The following is a 21,869-nucleotide window of genomic DNA, read 5'->3' as shown; positions in this document are numbered from 1 at the left end:
AAAAGGGAACAGAAGTTGGGTGTCGTCGGCGTAGGACACCGGAATAAACCCAAAGGATCTCACCAAGTCAGCCAGGGGGGCCACGTACACATTAAACAATGTGGGGCTTAGGCATGAGCCCTGTGGCACACCCCTGGTGAGCTCCCTAGCGATGGATTTATGGAAGCCCAATCGGACTTCCTGAGAGCGACCCGAAAGAAAGCTCGCCATCCAGGACAGGGCTGTACCTCCCAGTCCTATCTCTCTCAGCCGACAGAGAAGCAAATCGTGAGACACCGTATCGAAGGCAGCGGATAAGTCCAATAGCACCAGAATCATTGACCCTCCACTATCCAGCGTCATCCTGATGTTATTGGTGACGGCCAGTAGGGCGGATTCGGTGCTATGGTTGGGCCTAAACCCAGATTGTGAGGGGTCTAGGCCGCCAGCTGTCTCGATATAGTTGGAAAGGTGGGTGTTCACGTGCTTCTCTGTTAACTTGCCGATGTAGGGCAGGAGAGAGATAGGTCGGAGGTTAGATAAGTCCGTCCAGGGTAGGGTCGCCTTCTTCCGGATAGGGTTTACTACCGCAGTCTTCCATTCCATGGGGACTTGGCCTTTAGCCAGGGAGGTGTTAATGACTGCCTGGATCGAGGGGCCTAAGATGGAAATCAAAGGGGCCACCATTTTGGCAGGAAGGAGGTCGCTGGGGGAACCAGTTTTCATATGGCCAATAAGTGTTGCCAGATTTAGATCTGTGACGGGGGGGATGACAGACAGGGAATTTGTGACCTGAGTGCCGATTTTAGCTTCAAGAGAGGGTGTAGTAGCCCCACCCTTAGAGGTTAAAATTTTGTTATAAATCAAATTTATTTTTTCCTCAAAAAACTCAGAGATTTCGTCACAGAGTGGTTGAGAAGCATCATCGGTACTTTCAGTGGCTGTGGGTTTAATAAAATTTTTTAAAATTTTAAATAGTTCGCGCGGGCAGTTCCCTGCCTCCTCCAGTTGCGCGGAGAGGTGGACTTTCCTGGCTAGTTTTATATTTTTATAGTATGCTGACTGAGCCACGTGAAAGGCTTCCCTGGCCTCTTCATTTTTTGAAGTTCTCCAGAATTTTTCTAAACGTCTGCATTTTTGCTTTTCTTTCCTAAGATCAGCTGTATACCATTTCTCCTGTTTGGTATGGAGAAATTGTTTGTGTAGTTTAAGGGGGGCAATGGTGTCAATAGCAGACTTTAGAGATTGATTAAATTTCTCTAATGCAGACTCAACAGAATCTGTCTCTGTGATAGCCGGTTGCACCCAATATTTGTGCAAGTTGGTTGCTGAGATTTTGTGCCATTCTCGACGAAGAATAGGCGGGGGCAAGGCTTTCTGAGGTCGATTGATTGGTCCAGCCAGATGAAATTCAATCAAAAAGTGATCTGACCAAAGGATGTTTTTAGCAGGAAAACAACGTATTTTGGAACAGTTTGAAAATATAAGGTCGAGGGTGTGCCCACCTATATGTGTGGCACCGCTGTTGCTTAAATTGAGCCCCAAGTGGGATAGGTCAGTGGTCAGATGAGTGGCTTCCGGCAATTCTGGGACGTCCATATGTATGTTAAAATCCCCGAGGAGGATAAAATCCTCCTTGGCTTTTATATGGGGAGCAAGTGTTTCCAGAAGGAGCAGGGCGAAGTCTGGATTGGGAGTGGGTGGACGATACAGAAGGGCTCCTCTCCAGGAAATGTTACCTAATGTGATTTTAAAAATCATAATTTCCAACAATGGACTACATATTTTGTCTAAAATAGTTGTTTTAAACATGTCTTTGCATATAATCGCTAAGCCACCTCCTGTTTTAATAGGCCTATCAGCATGCATGATTCTGTATCCTGAGGGAACACCCAACACAACAGCAGGTGTAGTGTGGGGTTTCATCCACGTCTCAGTAAAGAAACAGAGATCAGGTTGTTCTGCGTGAATGAGGTCCCAGATCTGTAGTTGGTGCTTAGGCATGGAACGCACATTTAGAAGGAGACACTTTAGTTCCAGGGGAGTAGTGGATATGTTATCTTTCTCGCCAAAGCTATTTCCTGTCGAATCTGACTGAAAACGGCATTGGAGGCAAGAAAAGCTTCCTTCAAGCTGTTTATATAGTAACCGAGTATCACACTTCACCCTTGGCTGTAACTGTCGGAGGGTGCGGGGTGAGTAGGAAACAAGGTTAATACCTTCACTGTCGGGGGGCATCATGGAGTCGCCTTATAGCCTCTCTGCCTCTGTTCTGCCTCGTCCTGTCGCGGACGGGCGCAGACGGGCAGCTCTTTGGCTGGTCTTCGGCGTGGCTTCGGCGACGCTGCGCGCGAACGCTGCGCGCTCACAAGGGGCGATGGCTAAATAGGCCCTCCAGATAGGTGCAACTAGAGCGCTAACCGCTCGTGGAGTGTCCCGGCAGGAAGTGACTGGCTCTCCCTGGCCCGCCCTCCGCGCAACGGTACTGGTTACCGCGTCGGAACGGGGCGGGTCAGGAGGAAAGACGAGCACAGGCTTCCTTGGGTGAGTAAATATCGTTCCCCTTCTCCTAGTATTCAAGAAAAGGGCTATGGGGTTTTTAATCTCCCCAGTGTCAAATATGTGCGAGGTGTAACTGAAATGCGAGTCAAGTGTCAGTGCTCATTTAAAAAACATCGTTAGTGAGTCAACAGATGTGTATTTAAAACGAGTTATTAAAAGACAGGCAATAGCGTTTTACACCCACCACAAAGAGGAAACATACACGGGCACAATTGCGGTAGCTTTGAAAGGCTGAGCGGCGTAGAGACTCTGCCACCGTCTCACGTCCGCAGCTCACCTGAGTCAGGGCTCCGCCTAAATAGGCCCTCCAGATAGGTGCAACTAGAGCGCTAACCGCTCGTGGAGTGTCCCGGCAGGAAGTGACTGGCTCTCCCTGGCCCGCCCTCCGCGCAACGGTACTGGTTACCGCGTCGGAACGGGGCGGGTCAGGAGGAAAGACGAGCACAGGCTTCCTTGGGTGAGTAAATATCGTTCCCCTTCTCCTAGTATTCAAGAAAAGGGCTATGGGGTTTTTAATCTCCCCAGTGTCAAATATGTGCGAGGTGTAACTGAAATGCGAGTCAAGTGTCAGTGCTCATTTAAAAAACATCGTTAGTGAGTCAACAGATGTGTATTTAAAACGAGTTATTAAAAGACAGGCAATAGCGTTTTACACCCACCACAAAGAGGAAACATACACGGGCACAATTGCGGTAGCTTTGAAAGGCTGAGCGGCGTAGAGACTCTGCCACCGTCTCACGTCCGTCACGTCATTTTAGTCAGACATCAAGCAAAACAACACAGCCCGGGGGAAGAGGGTTAGGGTTTGTAAAATGGATGGGAATGGGGGTTTCTTTTTGGGTAGGTTTTGTTGAGAGAAGAAAAAAAAAGCAGAGCATGGACAAACAATAATTGAAGATACAGACAATCTTTGGTTACAAACTAAAGGTAAGCACATGCAGTCACACTCATAGAATAAAAGACAACAATGGATACTGTATCTGTATTGCGTATGTTGTTGGAGTTGTCCTGTTGAATTTGGTAAGTAATAAGCATGCAGCAAACAATTCCTCTTATTGGCGGCACTCCTCCATTCCAGCTGACGCTTCGTCCATCAATGTGGTGACCACTGACAGAAGACACCCTGTCCACTGCCTGCCTGGCGGATGTTGACTGAAACCCGGCCTGTAATTATTGAACGGAAAACAGGAAGTGCTATTACAATACCACTGATAAATAAATAAAAGGTATGTACGCTGTGTGGTGCAAAAAGTCACACTTTGATTTCCCTAATAGACAGTACAATATTTTTGAAATTGCGTGCTCTGTCTGAGTCACCTTTTTAAGGATCAATAAGTATGGCCAAAATATTATAGCGGATCTTTCCCCTCAAGGTAGGTGTACTACTGTGTTTTAGAACAAAATTTGACCTTGAAAAAAAGGCTGTTCCTTATGGATTTTGTCCAAAACACTTCTATCCGGTATTAGACCTTCCCAGGAATGCCCCAGGCAAGACCCGCCGGCGCCAACCCACCCGCAAAAAACCACCCGACAACACCCCCAAACAGCGAAAAAGCTAAATCTCATACTTACAATATCTCTCGGCCTTCTGTCCAAATGCGGCGCTGTTCAGCTAGGTCATCATCATCAATCATCATAACTCCTGTTTTCCACCACGGATTTCCTGAAAAGCAAATGCAATCAAGATTAGACTGTCGCAGCAGTGCTTCGACAGACACCAAAAATTACCCACAAACCCCCGGAACCCCGCCAAAGAGCACCTCAAAGGCAAGCAAGTCAGCAAAAACGGCAAGAAATTTCCACCTCATATTTGGTCCAAAACACTTTTGTCCATTATTAGAGCTTCACAGCAATGGGCCCAAATCCGTCAACTCACCCGCAAAGAAGTACAACACCCCCACAAGTGCTGAGTCTTTCTTCATTGGGCGTAATCCAGCACTCTGCTTGGAGGGAAATCGCAGTCTGGAGGAGGAGGATAGAGGAGCATGTTCTTCGGAACTTGTGAACCTGAGGAATGTAGACTGCGGCACCTTCAAAGCAATAAGCAAACAAGTGAAGACAGTTCTGATGATGGTCTTGTTTTTGGGATTAGGTGATTAAAGTTTGAATTTAATTAACTGTGCAAAACAAAGAAAGAGAGACACAAAGCACACAGGAATAAAAGTGAATAAGGACGAAAAAGAAAGTTCTTGATTGATTGTCTCATTTTCAGGGCTCGGTGTCAGGGAATAAGAACAAGATTTCGTCATCATACTCTGCGAATTCAGGCTGGATGAGGTCAGTGCCACCGAACAGAGAAAAAATCCCCTCATCCACGTTGCCGTCCTCCTCGTCTTCATGCGGCGTGCTTTCTCGTACTTTGTAATCTGGTGGTATGAGGTGCTGATTCATCTTGATCATTGTCAGCCGCTCCACATTTTTGGGCGAGAGGCGGCTCCGTTTGGGAGTTACAATGCCACCAGCAGCACTGAAAACACGTTCAGAAGACACACTTGCGAGTGGGCAAGACAAATAGTTTATAGCCAGGTTGTAGAGCTGTGGCCACAATTGTTTTTTGCCATGCCAATACTGCAATGGCTCCTCATTAAGAAAGACCACTGTTGAGTCATTCATATAGTCCTGCACCATCGACTCAAGGTCATCAACGGTTCCTCCACTTTGCTTACTTTTTGCTGTGGCTGTGACATTTTTTCGAGAACCATACCCAAGCAAACTTAGCCAATCCTCTACAACAGCCACTGTTTTTGTTGTGTGTGGTGCAGATGATCCAGTTGCCGGTGTCTTTAACGGCTGAGAGGTCACTTGTGCCCCAGCCACAGGTGCAGAAGTGGATTCTTGTGACTGGGGATGGCCTGCTGATGCTGATGCTGATGTACTGGCTTCTCCTTCAATAACCTGCCGTTCTTTTTCAAACCTCTTGGCTGACAAGGCTAACCAATGTTTGTACTTTTGAACATCTGCATCATCAAAAGGAAAGAATGCTTCGCCTGCCAGCGCCTTTTTGTAGCGTGGATCCAGAATAGTAGCACAAATGTAATGCTGATCTGACTTGATCTTTTGAAGACGTTCATCACCACGTAGGCGCTCTAATAATTTCTCTGACAAAATGAAATGGTTTTTTTTTTCTTCATCTTCTTTTTCAAACTCAGAAGACACCGCCATCAGTTGGTGCTCCAGCATGCACAACAATGGGATAGCTTTTCCCAAATTACAGTCCTCCTGGCTGACTGCACGCGTGAAGAACTCAAAAGGACGAAGCATGTCTGTCAGGCTTTTAACTATGTCCCATTGCGCCGCACTCATCCGCAGGTCCTCCTTCTGAGATGTACCCTCTGTGAAGAAATAGTGATCGAGTACCGTATACTGCTCATACAGACGCTCAAGCATGTAGAAGGTTGAGTTCCAACGTGTTGCCACCTCCTGGATGAGTGCTTTCACTGGCATTCCACGTTGAAGTAGCAGTCTCCGCAGATGCTTCCGGGCCTTAAAAGAATGGCTGAAATGGTTGCACATTTTGCGGCAGGTGGCCATTACCGCGAACGCTGCACTGTCTCTATCACTCAAGAATTTTTGAACTACCAGGTTGATACAGTGCGCCAAACATGGCACTCTGAAATAGCCACCCTCCGACATGGCCTTAACTACATTGGAGCCATTATCCGTGGAAACATAACCAATCTTGCGTTTTAGGGGGGATAGCATTGTCAAGACCTTTTTGTTAAACTCTTGCAAAAGGTTTTCTGCTGTGTGACTTTTCTCCAAGCCAAACATGGCTAGTGTTGCATGTTTCCGAGCAGCTTTGAAAACTTTGTCCGGGTCAACATCTGCGTTTAGCTTTGCTTTAACACCTGAAAAAGAGACCCAGTGTGCAGTGATGCACATGTAATCATGGCCTGGGCCACTGGTCCACATGTCTGTTGTCAGATGTATTGTGTGAACAGCACTCTTCTGCAAAGCTGCCCCAATCGCCTGCAGCACATCTTCATGTAGTGCTGGAACCGCAACTCTGGCAAAATAGAACCGGCTCGGAACTTTCCATTTAGGGCAGAGCGTTGCCACTAATTCAAGAAAACCTACCGCTTCTACAAAAGAAAAAGGTAGAAGGTCCACAGCTAGCATTTTAGCCAGCTTAGTGTTATACAGACGCGTCAGTGGGTGGTTGCGTTCATATGGCACGTCTGAAGTAAGCATTGTTCTAATGTTGGCCTGGACCAAGCATTTACGGGCTGATAATGACTTCGTTGACCCAATTTTGCTCGCTGGTGAACTTTTGTGCGTTGGTGTCTCACTCGCTCCAACACTCTTAGTGTGCCTCACATTGGGTGTGCTGCTGACAGGGGTACTGGGTGTAAGGGACGTGTTTGACACGTCTTCTTCCTGCTCGTCATCATCAGATGAAACATCAACGTTTCCTTGATTTTGGCCTTTCTTGATCGCATCTAGGTGCGCAAACCATTTGACAGCGTGCTTTCTCTCAAGATGACCACTCTGGCCGCCGGTACCATAGTTGGTACCTGACTTACCACGACTAACTGCAAGCTTACAAAGGGTACAAATGGCAAACTTTGGATTTTTGGGACAAACAGTAAATAAGTCCCAAACTGGGGACTTGAAGTGTCTGTGGGACCTGGAGGAGGCGGCGATACTGGTGGTGGTGGTCATGAAGCTAATGCCAGATGAAGTGGAGGATCTGGATTGCCCAACATTTGTACGTTTTGCACTTTCACCGCCACTAATTAAGGTCGAGGTTGACGGAGGTCTCTTCTTGCCAGAAAGAAATATCGAAGCGGGACGAGTTGGTGTACTACTTAACTCCAATGATTGTGGTGTTTCCACTGCCTCCTCATCGACAACATCATCATCATCATCATCACGCGCAGCAGCTCTTCGGGCTAGGGTCAAAATGTCTGTTTGCTGCATGCCCGCTGGGGCTGCAGTGACCTTTATGATGACTGGGTCGTCGTTGGCAGAGTCTTCATCAACAGCAGTATCCGCCACTTCTTGTTGAGCCTCATCACACTCCATAACTCTGAGACTTTGGACGAGCTTCCTTTTACGCTTAACTACCTTTGTTGGATCATGGTGTGCCTCACTCTCAGACGGCTGTGGTGCTGGTTCCCAAGTTTGATCCGTATCATCAGAAGGAGGTGTGCTTGAAGAGGATGTAGACACCACCCTTGATCTCTTCCTTGCTAGGGGTGTGGAAGACAATGAAGGATCATCAGGAGGAGTGGCTTCCTCAAATGATACCTCGCCTTGATTGTCGATTTCCTGATGTGCCCCTACTTCGGGAGGAACAACTATTGTGGGCACTTGTGACCCTCCATGCACCTCTGCTTGCGCATCTCCTTGCGCTGCCTCTCCTTCCACATGTACTTGGGCTTGTACTTGCACATGTGATTGTTGTTGCGGCTGTGGTTGTTCAACACTCGTCAGATGAGGTACAACAACCTGTGTTGATTGAGGGACATTGCTGCTGCTTTCTTGCGATGAGCCAACATCACTGGTCGATGGTGATTGAAGAACTATACTGGCTGCCTCTGCAGCACTCAAGGGCTTGGACTTAAGTTGGCGTGGTGGTGGTGGTGGCACTGAGCCCAATGGAGCGGGGGTGCTGCTGCCAGCTTGGTCCCCAGCAGATCCCGCTGCTGCTGCTGCAGGCATACTTTTTTTTTTACTCCCAAAAAAAGGGGCGGGCGGCACACCAGTCTCCTTGGTAACTTGCTTCTTCTGCTCCTTACTGGCACCTTTCTTGCTAGAGGAGCTACGGGTTACTTTTTTTGGGGCCATCCTCTTCAGAGCAGGTCAGCAGGCAGCAGTTGCACGAGTTGCAGAGGGTTCTGTGTCCAGACGTGACGTCGCGTGACGTTATGCTGCACACACCGCTGCAGGACTTCTTCCTGGCACTGGTGGTTCTCTTGAGTCTTCTTGTGCACCTAAAAGCAATGGAAGACAGAGGAACATCAGTTCAGTTATACACCCCAAAAAATCGACAAAACACAGAAAAATGAGCACAATCCCATGCCATCCTTGATGTTTACATTGAAGACACCCCATAGAAAGACTACGGACATGCAAGTATGCAACACTCACTACCCCTGGGCATAAGGGATGAAAAGTAGGCAAAATAAGTGCAGGCCTCAGACACTGCCTCTCCTCAAAATGGCCCCCTTACACCCCAAGCACATGTTGCCTGTACCAGCCAGCACTCAAGATGGCCACCACCACCACCCACATGGCCAGTCCACATCAACAGTACACCCCCAAAAAACAGAAAAACAGCCAGAAATCACCACAATCCAATGCCATCCATGATGTTTACATCAAAGAGAGTGAGACCACACCACAGGCACACTCAGTCCATGCACCACCACCACCCCTGGGCAAGCAAAAGGCCACACCAGCAGCCCCCCAAAAACGACAAAAAACAATAAAATAAGCACAATCCCAGCCCATCCATGGCCTCAATTATGTTTAAATTCAAGAAGACACCCCACAGAAAGACTAGGCCCATGCAACACTCACCACAACCCCTGGGCAAAGGGCCACACCAGCAGGCCCAAAAAAACGACAAAAAACAATAAAATCTGCACAATCCCAGCCCATCCATGGCCTCAATGGTGTTTAAATTCAAGAAGACACCCCTCAGAAACACTAGGCCCATGCAACACTCACTACCCCTGGGCATAAGGGATGAAAAGTAGGCAAAATAAGTGCAGGCCTCAGACACTGCCTCTCCTCAAAATGGCCCCCTTACACCCCAAGCACATGTTGCCTGTACCAGCCAGCACTCAAGATGGCCACCACCACCACCCACATGGCCAGTCCACATCAACAGTACACCCCCAAAAAACAGAAAAACAGCCAGAAATCACCACAATCCAATGCCATCCATGATGTTTACATCAAAGAGAGTGAGACCACACCACAGGCACACTCAGTCCATGCACCACCACCACCCCTGGGCAAGCAAAAGGCCACACCAGCAGCCCCCCAAAAACGACAAAAAACAATAAAATAAGCACAATCCCAGCCCATCCATGGCCTCAATTATGTTTAAATTCAAGAAGACACCCCACAGAAAGACTAGGCCCATGCAACACTCACCACCACCCCTGGGCAAAGGGCCACACCAGCAGGCCCCAAAAAACGACAAAAAACAATAAAATCTGCACAATCCCAGCCCATCCATGGCCTCAATGGTGTTTAAATTCAACAAAACAGTTGTATCATGCACCCATAACCAACCCTGGTCCTACTGGATACTGTGGCTACCCACAATATAATTTATTTAATTTTCTGAAAAAGTTCAAAAATTGTACTTGCAGCAACTGTAATGCCCCAAACAAACTTACTTGTGAAAGTTGATTTCTAATCCAAAAGTGATCCAAAGACAGTCAAAAAGGCCTCAAATCCAAATATCCAGCAGCACCCACAAAAAGTAATCCTTCCAGCTCCAGATCCAAATGAAAGTGACCAGGAGATGGACAAAGCACTGGGAGGAGCCTGCTGGACAGGAACAGGAAGTTGGAGACTGTGGGGCACTTCCTTACTCCCCCCCCCCAAAATGGACTCCTTGCAAAAAAAAAGACCATGCAAATGTCAACCTGAGGAGTGATTCTGATAAAAATCATAATTTTCTGAAGGTTTATCCTGTTTGCTGGTGATTTTCTTGTGCGAAATTGCAAAATCTCTATTTCGCAAGTGCGAGATTGTTCCTTTCCGCCGCAACTACGTGTTCGCAATTGCGAACTCTCGCGAGGTGTGCTGTGCAAGGTGGCAAGCCGCGAGTACGTATTCGCGGGCGACAAACTCCCGCGGGAACACGCAGCAAGATCTAAAATGGCGCGTCACTCGCAAAGAAAAACAACTCGGCAAACGCTAAAATGACGGAAAGTGAACGCCGTGCACCACGCCGCGCGCCGCAACCAAGCAAAAAATCCGCCGCGAGCGGATTCACGGATTTTCGACAAATTCGCGAGCGTTCGCGGATTGCGAATTTGCCGAAAATCCGAAAAATCCGCGAGCGGAGCGGATTTTACGCCCATGCTTACCGCATGAACAATGTTTTCCTTAATGCTGAACTTCTTTTCAGCTTCTTTGTACAAGTGTGATTTGTATGCTATTGATACCTTTTCTCCTTCATTAGAGGTCAGGTATGTGAATCCGCATCTTCCTGGGATGACTCGAATCACAAGATTGCGTGTGTTGTCACGTGTTTGTAATTTTGTTTTAACTAACATGTCTGTTTGTAAAGATCTCAAAATTTCTGTGTGTTTTTGAGTCCAGTTGATTCTTTTAAAATCTGGTTTTATTAAATCATAGAGAGGTTTAACCCTCTCCGCGTAATTTATAATATAAGTTCTTCCGAAATTCAGAAAACCTAAAATTGATTGTAAGTTTTTTAGTGTTCTAGGTGCTTGGATTACCACACATTTCTCTAGGAAATTGTCAGCCAGGCTTTTGCCTTCACTTGATAATTCATATCCCAAAAACAGGACAGTTAGATGGGCAATTCTTGACTTTTTAAAGTTGAATTTGTAACCCTCTGCTGCGAACCCAAGTATTATGGTGTTCACTCTTTTCAAGTGAGTATCCAAGTCATCATCTGTTAGATAGATGTCATCGACATAAGATAATGCCTCGTCATCATATATTTGTAGTAAATCCTGGGCTGTTCTTGAACCCCTGTGGTAAACGACAGAAATTTGTTTGTGCGCCATTTATTGAAAACGCGGTCAAATATCTGCTTTCTGGTGCTATATTTTGACAAAAGAATCCATTAGAGATGTCTAATGTGGTTTTGTATTTTTTGCGCATTATGTTATTCATTAGTGCTGCACTGTGTGAGTTTTGCACTGCAAAAGTTTTGCAACATGAGTTCAAGTGTCTGTAGTCCAAAACAAGACGATATGAATTATCTGGTTTGGAGACAGGAAACAAAGGATTGTTCATTTGTGAGGTGCAATTTTCAATCACCCCCTGGTATTCAAGTTGATGTAGGATCTCTTTTACCTGTTTTTTAGCTTCTTGCTTAATTGGGTACTGCCTCTGTGCAGTAGGTTGTGATTTTAACTGGATTTTGTGAGGAGGAGAGTCCTCATCCCATCCCACATGATTTTTATATAATGCAGGAGCTTGGGCTACTGCCCACTTTCTTGCAAGCGTATACTTTTTATGTATTGAAATATTATTAGAGAAGGCAGGTATAAATATTTCTTCGCCATGAGGGCACTCCCTGACAAACTCTGGTGGCCAGTCTTTTTCAGCTAGAAGGATGTCATAGCCTTTAGAGAGATTATCCCAAAACAGACCCCTTATCTTCCTAGTCTTATCCCCTTCTATACGCAATGTTATTTCATATATTTTATGAGGTTTGCTAACTCTGGTGTCTGCAGTTTCCACCTGAATGTATTCATTCGTGTCCACTGTCTCCAGATGATTCATCAGGATCTTGCGAGCTATGCTCACTTCTGCTGCGCTGTCTAGCATTGTCTGAGCCCATTCTCCGTTTTTCGGCTGTGTCCTCAGTATTCTCGGCATGGTTGATTACTTTAATACTGGCTACCTTCTTCTTTGGAAATTGTAATTTTTTATTTTGATGAGCAGGTTCCTTGTATTTGGACTTGCCGTGCTCTTCCCTGTGTTCTGACCGTCCTCTTCTTTCCGATTTCTGCGAGGAAGTCTGAAAAGATCGAGAGGGACGTGTATCAATATCTTGATATCTATCAGGTTTCTTTATATTATCCCTATTTCTAAGGTTGTATTTTTTCACAGAGGGCCCCCTTTGGGGAGACTTGTGTCCTTGGTCCGGAGATCTTTCTCTCCGCCGAGGAGACCTTCCTCTGGTTTGGAATCTTTTTTCTTTAGGGGTGGATTGTTTATTTCCATCCCAGCTCTTTTTTTGAGTGTTTAGATTATTTTTAATAAATACCTTTTCAGGATTTTCAATTAGTTGGGGTTTCACAGGTATTCCACCCAAACTATCTCTTCCTAGTTCTTCATAGGATTTTTCTATGATTCTGGCAATTTCAAATGGTTGGTCTGCTATATCTGTCTCTTTCAACCTCTGGCGGATCGCCACATTTGCTGCTTCTCCTTTTATATTGGCTAGTATCTGAAAGAAACAGGTTAGTATTAGATTCCTTACCTTAGAATATCCCCAGGCGTCAGTCTGGATCCGGAAACTTTTGCGTAGCAGTGCCCCTGCGCGTCGGTAGGCGTCGTCTGCAGGCGTCCCCTGCGGCTCCGCGTCGTCGGCGTCGTGCGCCGTGATGACGTCGCTGGAGTATATAGACGCCGCCTCCGCGCGCTGACGTCAGTTCTTCTTTTTTCCGCGCCAGTTAGCGCAGATCCGAAGAGCAGTACTCCGGTCTTTTGACCTAAGTTTTGTTAACTCTAACTCTTTCAGGTGCCGGTAGGATGCCCGGTTTTAAAAGTTGTGACGGGTGCGACCGCCTGATGTCGGTCACCGACCACCATCGACTCTGCCTCCGGTGTCTGGGCGCGGACCACGACGTGGAGTCCTGCGTCGACTGCCGGGCCTTGACGAGTAAGGCTAGGCAGGAGCGGTCCCGCAAGCTACTCGAGCTCCGGGTGTCGGCCCCGCGTCGAGAGCGGTCCCGGTCCGGACAGAGGTCGAGGGAGCGGTCGAGAGAACGGTCGCGGAGCCGCCACGAGCGCTCCGGAAGTCATCACCATTCCTCCGGTTCCTCAGGTAAGCGACACAAGAAGTCGGGGCATCGTCATCGTACCCCCGACTCCCCCCGACGCCTGCGTGATGCGGCCGGGGGTTCGGGTGGCCCCACCCCGCGGCCCCGCGTGGGTCGCCGACGCCGTCTGCCCCATACCCGTCGGTCCCTGGGGAAGGCGCGTCGCGCGAGGAGATTGAGGAGTTCCTCATGGCTATGAGGGCGCTGTCTCCTCCGGAGGGGCCTACGGCGCCTGCGGGCCCGTCGGTCCCGTCTGGGGGCCTGAGCGGTTCGGGTGCTCCTGCCCCGACGCCGCCGGCGGTTCCGGCCCCGGCGCCGCTGGGCCCTTCAGGGTCGTCGCCGGCTGGTCAACCGGCCTCTCCGGCGCCGATTCCATCGGGGCAACCCGTGGTGCCGCCTCCGCGCGGTGCCGTGACTCCGACGCCGGTTCCGGCCGGCGTCGGGGCACCCCCATTCCCTCTCCGAATCCGGACGCGGAGTCGGACCGGCATCGTCCGACGCCGAGTCCGGCGCCGTTGGGGCCCCTTGGCTCCGAGGAGCCGGTCTATATCGTTGACTCAAACTATGGCGATGAGGACGATTATGGAGAGGGTTGGGAGGGGTCTGAGGACCCTCTGTCACGAGAATGCCAGTACGACATGGACTGGACAGGTGACTTGGGTGATGCCAGTGGTCTGGACGAATCGCCTAACCCTGGGTTTGTCTCGCCTCCCACTGTGGCGTCGGAGGCTGGGGCTGCCTATTCGGTGGTACTGATGAGGGCTGCCAAGGCCTTGAACCTTGAGCTCCCCGTCGCTAAGGTGAAGCCTAACATCCTCACCGAGGTATTCAAACCGCAGTCATGCCCACAGGAGCCTCTGCTGCCGTTTAATGACGCCTTGACGGATGTCCTTTTGGGCACGTGGTCCAGGCCCGCTTCCGGTGCGCCTGTTGATCGGAACGTTGCCAGGCGCCACCGTCCGTGTTCGGACGATCCGGCCTTCCTGTCCACCCATCCCTCCCCTGAGAGTCTGGTGATCCAGGCCTCCACTTCCCAGTCCGCATTTCCGTCGGCTCCGCCCGATCGGGAATCTAAGCGGTACGACCAGTATGGCAAGAAGGTCTTCTCGTCCCTGAGTGCCGGACTGCGGTCTTGCAACACCGCATGCCTCTTGGGCCGCTACACCCACTCTCTGTGGGATACGGTCGCAGAGTGCCTGCCGCAATGCCTGCAGGAGGTACGGGACAAGCTCGGCCAGGCTATGGTTGAAGGCCGGGACGCGGCGAGGTATTCCATACGGTGTGGTCTTGACACGACCAAATCGCTGGGCAGAGCGATGTCCACGACGGTGGCCATTCGTCGCCATGCTTGGCTGAGATCCGCCAACTTCTCGCCGGATGTCCAGAATGCCCTGATGGACATGCCATTCGATGCCAGTCGCCTGTTCGACGACAAAGCGGACAACGCGCTTGAGCGCTTCAAGGACTCCAGGGTCACGGCCAAGTCCTTGGGTCTCTCGACCCAGCGCCAGCAAACGGGTTCGTTTCGCTCCATTCGTGGCCACGGAAGGGGCGGTCCCACACGGGCTGCCAGCCACGCACCGCAGAGCGCTCCTCAGCGCGGTGGCGGCCGTGGATTCCGCCGTGGTGGCGGTCGGGGACAGCGGCGAGGTCAGTCCACACCTCCCCCCGCAGCAGCCTCCAAATCCTCCTAGTCCGAGCTTTCAGGCCCACGTGACGCCAGTGGGTGGCAGGGTTCGCCATCACCACTCCCGCAGGCGCACTATCACATCGGACAGGTGGGTGCTGCAGCTCGTCCGAAGGGGCTACTCCCTCCCCTTCGAGACCACTCCTCCAGCCATACCACCCCAGAACCACCGTGTGTCGGGGGACCACTTGACACTTCTGCAGGAGGAAGTTACGGCCCTCTTGGCCAAGGGGGCCATCGAGCGCGTTCCTGGGCCAGAAGTAGGGTGTGGTTGCTACTCCCACTACTTTCTGGTACCCAAGAAGGACAAAGGGGGCCTACGTCCTATCTTGGACCTATGGAACGTCAACGGCTTCCTCCGGAAGGAGAAGTTCAAGATGTTGACTTTGGCTCAGGTCTTGGCTGCTCTAGACCCACAAGACTGGATGGTAGCGTTGGACTTGCAGGATGCGTATTTTCACATCCCCGTCCTGCCGGCCCACCGGCGTTACCTGCGGTTCACGGTAGGCCACGAGCACTTTCAGTTTATCGTGCTCCCATTCGGCCTTACCAGCGCCCCACGGGTGTTCACGAAAGTGATGGCGGTGGTCGCAGCTCATCTGCGCCGGTTAGGGGTTTCAGTCTTCCCCTACCTCGACGACTGGTTGTTGAAGGCGGGCTCGCCCCAGACAGTCGTCCACCACCTTCAGGTGACGGCAGACCTCCTGCACGAGCTGGGGTTTTCCATCAATGTGCCGAAATCACACCTGTGTCCCTCTCAAAAGCTCCTTTTCATCGGAGCGGCTCTCGACTCGGCGCAGTTTCGGGTTTATCCTCTGGAACGGCGGGTCCGGGATATTCAGGCCTTGATTCCCATCTTTCAGCCGTTATCCCGGGTCTCGGTCAGGTTGATGCTGCGGCTTCTGGGGCTGATGGCCTCCTGCATCCTTCTGGTGCATCACGCCACGTGGCGGATGCGGGCTCTGCAGTGGGACCTGAAGTTTCAGTGGGCCCAGCATCAGGGCAACCTTTCCGACCATGTCCTGATCTCGGAGGGCACTGCGAGACAGTTGCGGTGGTGGCTCCAGGACCGCGATTGGGTCATAGGCAGATCCCTCTCCCTTCCCCAACCGGAGCACGTGGTTGTGACGGACGCGTCCCTCCAGGGCTGGGGTGGCCACTTGGGAGAGGCGGAGATCAGAGGCATCTGGTCTCCGGCGGAGTCCCGGCTCCATATCAACATGTTGGAGCTGCGGGCGATTCACCTAGCACTGAAGGCATTCCTCCCCTTTGTCAACGGGAGTGTAGTGCAGGTGTTCACGGACAACACCACCGCCATGTGGTACTGCAACAAACAGGGCGGTGTGGGGTCGTGGACCCTTTGCCAGGAGGCCCTGCGTCTCTGGCAATGGCTGGAACGTCAGGGCGTGACTCTGACGGTTCAACACCTGGCAGGTTCTCTGAACGCCAGGGCGGACGAACTCAGCCGTCGGTGCTCGGTGGATCACGAATGGCGTCTGAACTCGGACGTGGCGAAAGGCCTCTTTCTGCAATGCGGAGAGCCTTGGTTAGATCTATTCGCCACAGAAGAGAACGCGCAATGTCATCAGTTCTGCGCGTTGGAATTTCCAAGACGGCACTCGCTCGGCGACGCCTTTCGGCGCGAGTGGAGTTGCGGTCTGTTGTACGCCTTTCCGCCTATACCACTTCTGCCCAGAGTGCTGAAGAAGATCAGGCGCGACCGGGCCTAAGTTATCCTTGTGGCTCCGGACTGGGCTCGAAGGTACTGGTATCCCGAGCTACTCAGCATGTCAGTCGGTCCCTCGATCCGCCTGCCCCTTCAGGAGGACCTTCTGTGGCAGCAGCAGGGGACGGTCCTCCACCCGAACCTGTCCAGTCTCCACCTCCATGCTTGGAGATTGAGCGGCGACAGTTGAGGCCATTTGACTTGCCTCGTGAAGTCTGTGATGTGATTCTGGCAGCCAGGCGTCCCTCCACAAAGTCGGTATACGCCTGCCGGTGGAACAGATTTGTGGCATGGTGCACAGCAAAGGCTGTGGATCCCCTTTCTGCCCCTCTTTCCGAGGTTCTCCTCTTCCTTCTTTCTCTTGCCCAGCAGGGCTCTGCTCTGGGCACTATCAAGGGCTACCTTTCTGCCCTTTCCGCCTTCTTAAGGCTACCTGATCAGCCGTCTTTATTCAAGTCCCCTATTGTACTGAGATTCTTGAAAGGCATCACGCACATGTATCCACCTGTTCCGTTCGTGATGCCTCAGTGGGACTTGAACCTGGTTCTGACATTCTTGATGTGTGCTCCCTTTGAGCCGCTTCATTCCTGTCCTCTCCGTCTTCTCACTTTAAAGACGGCCTTCCTGGTTGCCATCACCTCTGCCAGGAGAGTGAGTGAGCTCCAGGCTCTTTCTGTTAAACCTCCTTTCTTGTCCGTTCATCCTGACAAGGTGGTTCTTAGAACTAGACCTTCTTTCCTGCCCAAAGTAGTTTCTGCTTTTCACATCGGGCAGTCCATCACCTTACCCTCCTTCTTCCCGCCTCCGCATCCTTCAAAAGATGAAGAGCGGCTCCATCGTCTGGACCCAAAACGTGCGCTTTCATTTTATATGGATCGCACACGCCAGTTCCGGGTGGATGACCAACTGTTTGTTGGCTACGTGGGTGAGAAGAAGGGGAGGGCGGTACAGAAACGAACCATCTCTCGGTGGGTCGTCCTGTGCATCAAAGCATGCTACTCTTTGGCTCGGAAGGAGCCTCCTGTTGGACTGAGGGCCCATTCCACTCGGGCCACGGCGGCTACTACTGCCCTGGGCCGGGGAGTCCCTTTGCGGGACATTTGCCAGGCGGCTACGTGGGCCTCGCTGCACACCTTTGCGAGGCATTACTGCCTGGACAGTCAAGTCCGGAGGGACGGCTTCTTTGGCCATTCAGTCCTCCAGGATTTTCTGGTGTAGGATTGTCTTGGTTCGCAGACCCACCACCGGGGTTGGTATTGCTGGGGTATCTATTCTAAGGTAAGGAATCTAATACTAACCTGTTTCTTTCAGATGAACAAGTTACTTACCTTCGGTAACGATATATCTGTAAGAAACAGTAGTTAGTATTAGATTCCTTACCGCCCCACCCATCCTCCCCGTTCTGCGAACTGATACCTAGCGTTAAGGACATCCCTTTCAGGGCCCTAGTTTCACATGGCACCAGTGTTAGTTCTCACATGGCTCTGCGTGTTCTGGCGCGGAAAAGCTGTGTGCAAAGAACTGACGTCAGTGCGCGGAGGCGGCGTCTATATACTCCAGCGACGTCATCACGGCGCACGTCGCCGACAACGCGGAGCCGCAGGGGACGCCTGCAGACGACGCCTACCGACGCGCAGGGGTACTGCTACGCAAAAGTTTCCGGATCCAGACTGACGCCTGGGGATATTCTAAGGTAAGGAATCTAATACTAACTACTGTTTCTTACAGATATATCGTTACCGAAGGTAAGTAACTTGTTCAATATTGCCGAGACCTGCTTAAATCTTTTAGTAATTTCCTACCCAGAGTTAGGGCCGGTTCTGGACCGTATTCATCTTGAATTTGTTTTAGCACATCTGGTATTACTGACATGGATGGAACACCATGTGTTTTTGTGTAAACGGAAGCAAAGACTGTACCCCAAGTGTCACAGTCCTCCACATGTGGTGCGATTCCCATTGGAAGACAGATAGTCAGAATCCTGTGTTTCTCAACCGGGGTGGTATCCGGAAATACCGCCTCTATTTGAGTGATTTTTTGTGCTAACCAGAATGGGATTTGTTCCCGTTTTGCGGGTACTCTCCCTAGACAGGACTGTATGTTCTGTGGTGTGATTTTATTTGTGTTCCTCTGATGAGGGGTCAGCTGTGGAATTTTAATAGCTGGTTGGACTGTTGAAGTCCGCATTATATATTGGACTAATTGTCTGTGTATTTTAATTAGTTGTTTTAGCTGTGCTAAAAGATCTGGTGCAGACATTTCTTCAATGTCTGGATGTGGTGTGTATCCGGCTAGGACCGGCCACGTTGCTCCTGGTCTACCTAGTGGACCGAGCCTGGTGATGTGATTATTATGTTTTAGGGCGCCTTTAAACCAGAGCAGGTGCTCTTGGTATTTGAGTGATATCTCCACTTCCTCGAAAGGAGTGTAGATATCCGGTGGTTCCTCTATCTTATAATAGTGGAACTCTTTTGTTACAGCGTTTGCTGCTGGAAAGTTTATCCATGAGTAGAATACCTCTGTCTGCCGATATTCGTGTGCCTCAATTACGAATATGACTGTACCACCTCTCGGTGTTAGTCCATTTTCTATAAGTTTTAAGGTTATAGTTTTTCTTATGTTGACCGGGATGAGTATTGCCTCCGGGTCTTGCTGTAGGAGACTATTGTCATCCGCTAGGAGTTGAGCTGCTATTCTAGCTGTCTCCCTTCCTTCTTCACTCTCTGACATTTTACCGTCAGGAAGGTTATTTTGTTTATTTGCAGATCAGGTTTCTATGGAAACAAAGATTAGATGCACAATATTTTGGAACAGTGTATCCTTCAACGTTGAATAAACCAAGAACCATACATAGGAGTCTCCTCCTACGAAGTTTGGCGGATTTAACTTTCACCCACTCCAGACGTCTTTGGAGTATTATGGGAAAAGGGGTCTGTGTGAAAAAGCACGACTGAGTTACTCTAATGTCTTACGTTAGATTTATCGACTATCCAAACACGTTGGGCGCCATGTAGTGTAGTTCCTATTATCCCAATAGGCTCTGCGCATTGGAATAATATCTTCAATAGTATAGACGTAGGACTGTGGTTAACTAGGTCTTCTACTGACGATATTAGACTTAAAGTTATGTGTGTGCCAGCTAGCTCAGAGTTCACTAGAAACTTTCTCGAATAGGCAAGGAGGAGTTTAACCTCCCTGGATAGACAAGAAGGGATTTAGTTTCTGACAACCATAGAACATGACAACTTTGCTCTCCCCTAATCAAGAGTATATCTCTAGAGTCGTGTGAAAACAAAAGACAACTTATTTTACTCAGTCAGTACGTGCATTCTTAGTTTCACCAGATTGTAGAGAAAAGGAAGAGACGGGCGTGTTCAATAAAAAGGTGTTATTTATTGATCAGTCTCCTTTCTCATACAAGAGAAATGAATCGCTATTATTGCAATACTTATAGTTAAGTAAAGTGCATACAGTAAAAACAGAATTATAAAATAATACTGTAAAAGCATTGATATGGTTTCTTAGCCATATGATACTTAAAATGGATAAAAGTTATATACATATATACATTGACTAATCGTACTCAACTGGTGCTTCTAGCTACGCCTACCCCAGTGTACCTGACCTAAGCCTAATACGTGGGCGGGAGTAGATAAGTAGCAGTTTAAGTTAAGTTTGCTTTGCCAAGGATCTGATTCAAGAATTCTCTGTGAGGGGTTATTCAGTTCAGTACCTGGGATTTAGAAGGCTGGAGGGCTGGTATCTCAATCTCAGGACTCGATATCCCAGTTGCCCGCAAGGGCGGCTGGAAACGCCGGGGCTGGATTTCTCGGCAAGAGAAAAGGCAGCGTCTCTCTCTCAGCGCGTCAAAAGGGAGGGGCAGCGTCTGTGGGCTTCCTGCATCTGCTGGGCTCCTCGGCAAGTATCGCTGCTCCAATCTCGTCACCACCGTGTGTTTGCTTAGGGCAATGTCGGTAATATTTATACCTGAAAGGTGCCGAGATTGACGTAAGGATGGACATAAATACGTCAAAAAGGATGTCATAAGAACTGGTCGTTCGTACATTCTTTACTGTAGTTCTTGGTTAAATCAAAACAATAGCTGCGGGGGATTTCCCAGGTTGCTGGAGGTTTGATTTGTTTTGAGAACTCGGTATGCTTTCTATGGGGGCTGGGGGAATAGTGCTTGCCTAACGTGGTAGCATGCGCTATGACCTAATCAGAAAACGGGTTTCTGTGCCGTTGTATGGCCACTATTGATTTATTTACCGGACAAGGGTCAGAAATAGGAATATCGATACAGTTCCCGTAGGAAACACATCACATTGCCTTCAGTAGCTTTCTTTCTGAGAGATACAAAATGTCGTGCAGATCTTTGCCACTTTGTGAGTGTGCGGAAAAAAGGGTGAGGCTGACCTCACTATATGCCTTTTAGGGCCATGCAGTGTGTCACGACACGGTAGTGTGTCGGCTGCTGTCTGTAGGTGTGTCGCACAACGTGTTTTAGGCAATGCGGTCTAGGCCTCTTGCAGGACTGTACTGCGCATGCTACTGACGTATTACCTGTTCCTGTAAAAGAGGAGGAGTCTCCTGTGGCGGGGCAGCGAGCCGTTATTGGAGTCAGCGGTAAAAAAGGGGGTGGTGATGGACGGAGCATCTGAAGCAATCAAACACTCACACCCAGTCAAAAGCTCTGGGTTTAATCCATCACCGTTCAGACAAGACTATCCGTCCATCACCACCCCCTTTTGTACCGTTATTGGAGTCAGAGCATCGCTGCTGCTTGCTGGCACCCTCCTGCAGACACGTTGAACCATCTGGCAGTCGCAGTGGCACCGAGTAGATTGCCGGTGGCTCGTGCAGTGCAGTGCTCTGCGCCACCCCCCCCCCCCGCTGTCCCGTTCATCTAGGTCAGGGGAAGGCCAGCAGCTCCATCGCCAGTGGCCATCGGGCGCTCACTGCTGCTGCCTTCCCGCAGACCCGTGGAACCTCCGGTGGTGAGTAAAGACTGCGGTGGCTCTCGCTGCTGCCGCCTGCGGACTCCTGCCCCCCGCAGACCCTTCCAAGCTTGCATCACCAGTGACGCAGCTTCACATGCTTGCGGCTCCTGCAGCGCTCGCTGCTGCCGCCCCTGCAGGCCTATTCAAGCTTACACGGGGGAGGTGACAGCAGCAACGCCAGTGTCGTGGCTCCTGCAGCTCCA

At 50.0% G+C, this 21,869-nt stretch overlaps 1 protein-coding gene across 6 annotated transcripts in view; it reads left to right on the top strand.

Moving 5' to 3' along the window:
• DNAH8 (dynein axonemal heavy chain 8) overlaps nucleotides 1-21,869 on the top strand; it is a 10,041,960-nt gene that overhangs the window by 9,488,765 nt on the left and 531,326 nt on the right. The window lies entirely within an intron of this gene.

Source organism: Lissotriton helveticus, chromosome 6, assembly GCF_964261635.1.
Source record: "Lissotriton helveticus chromosome 6, aLisHel1.1, whole genome shotgun sequence".
Classification (NCBI taxonomy): domain Eukaryota; kingdom Metazoa; phylum Chordata; class Amphibia; order Caudata; family Salamandridae; genus Lissotriton; species Lissotriton helveticus.
The sequence above is the reverse complement of the archived record's forward strand: the minus strand, read 5'-3'. Positions and strand labels throughout refer to the sequence as shown.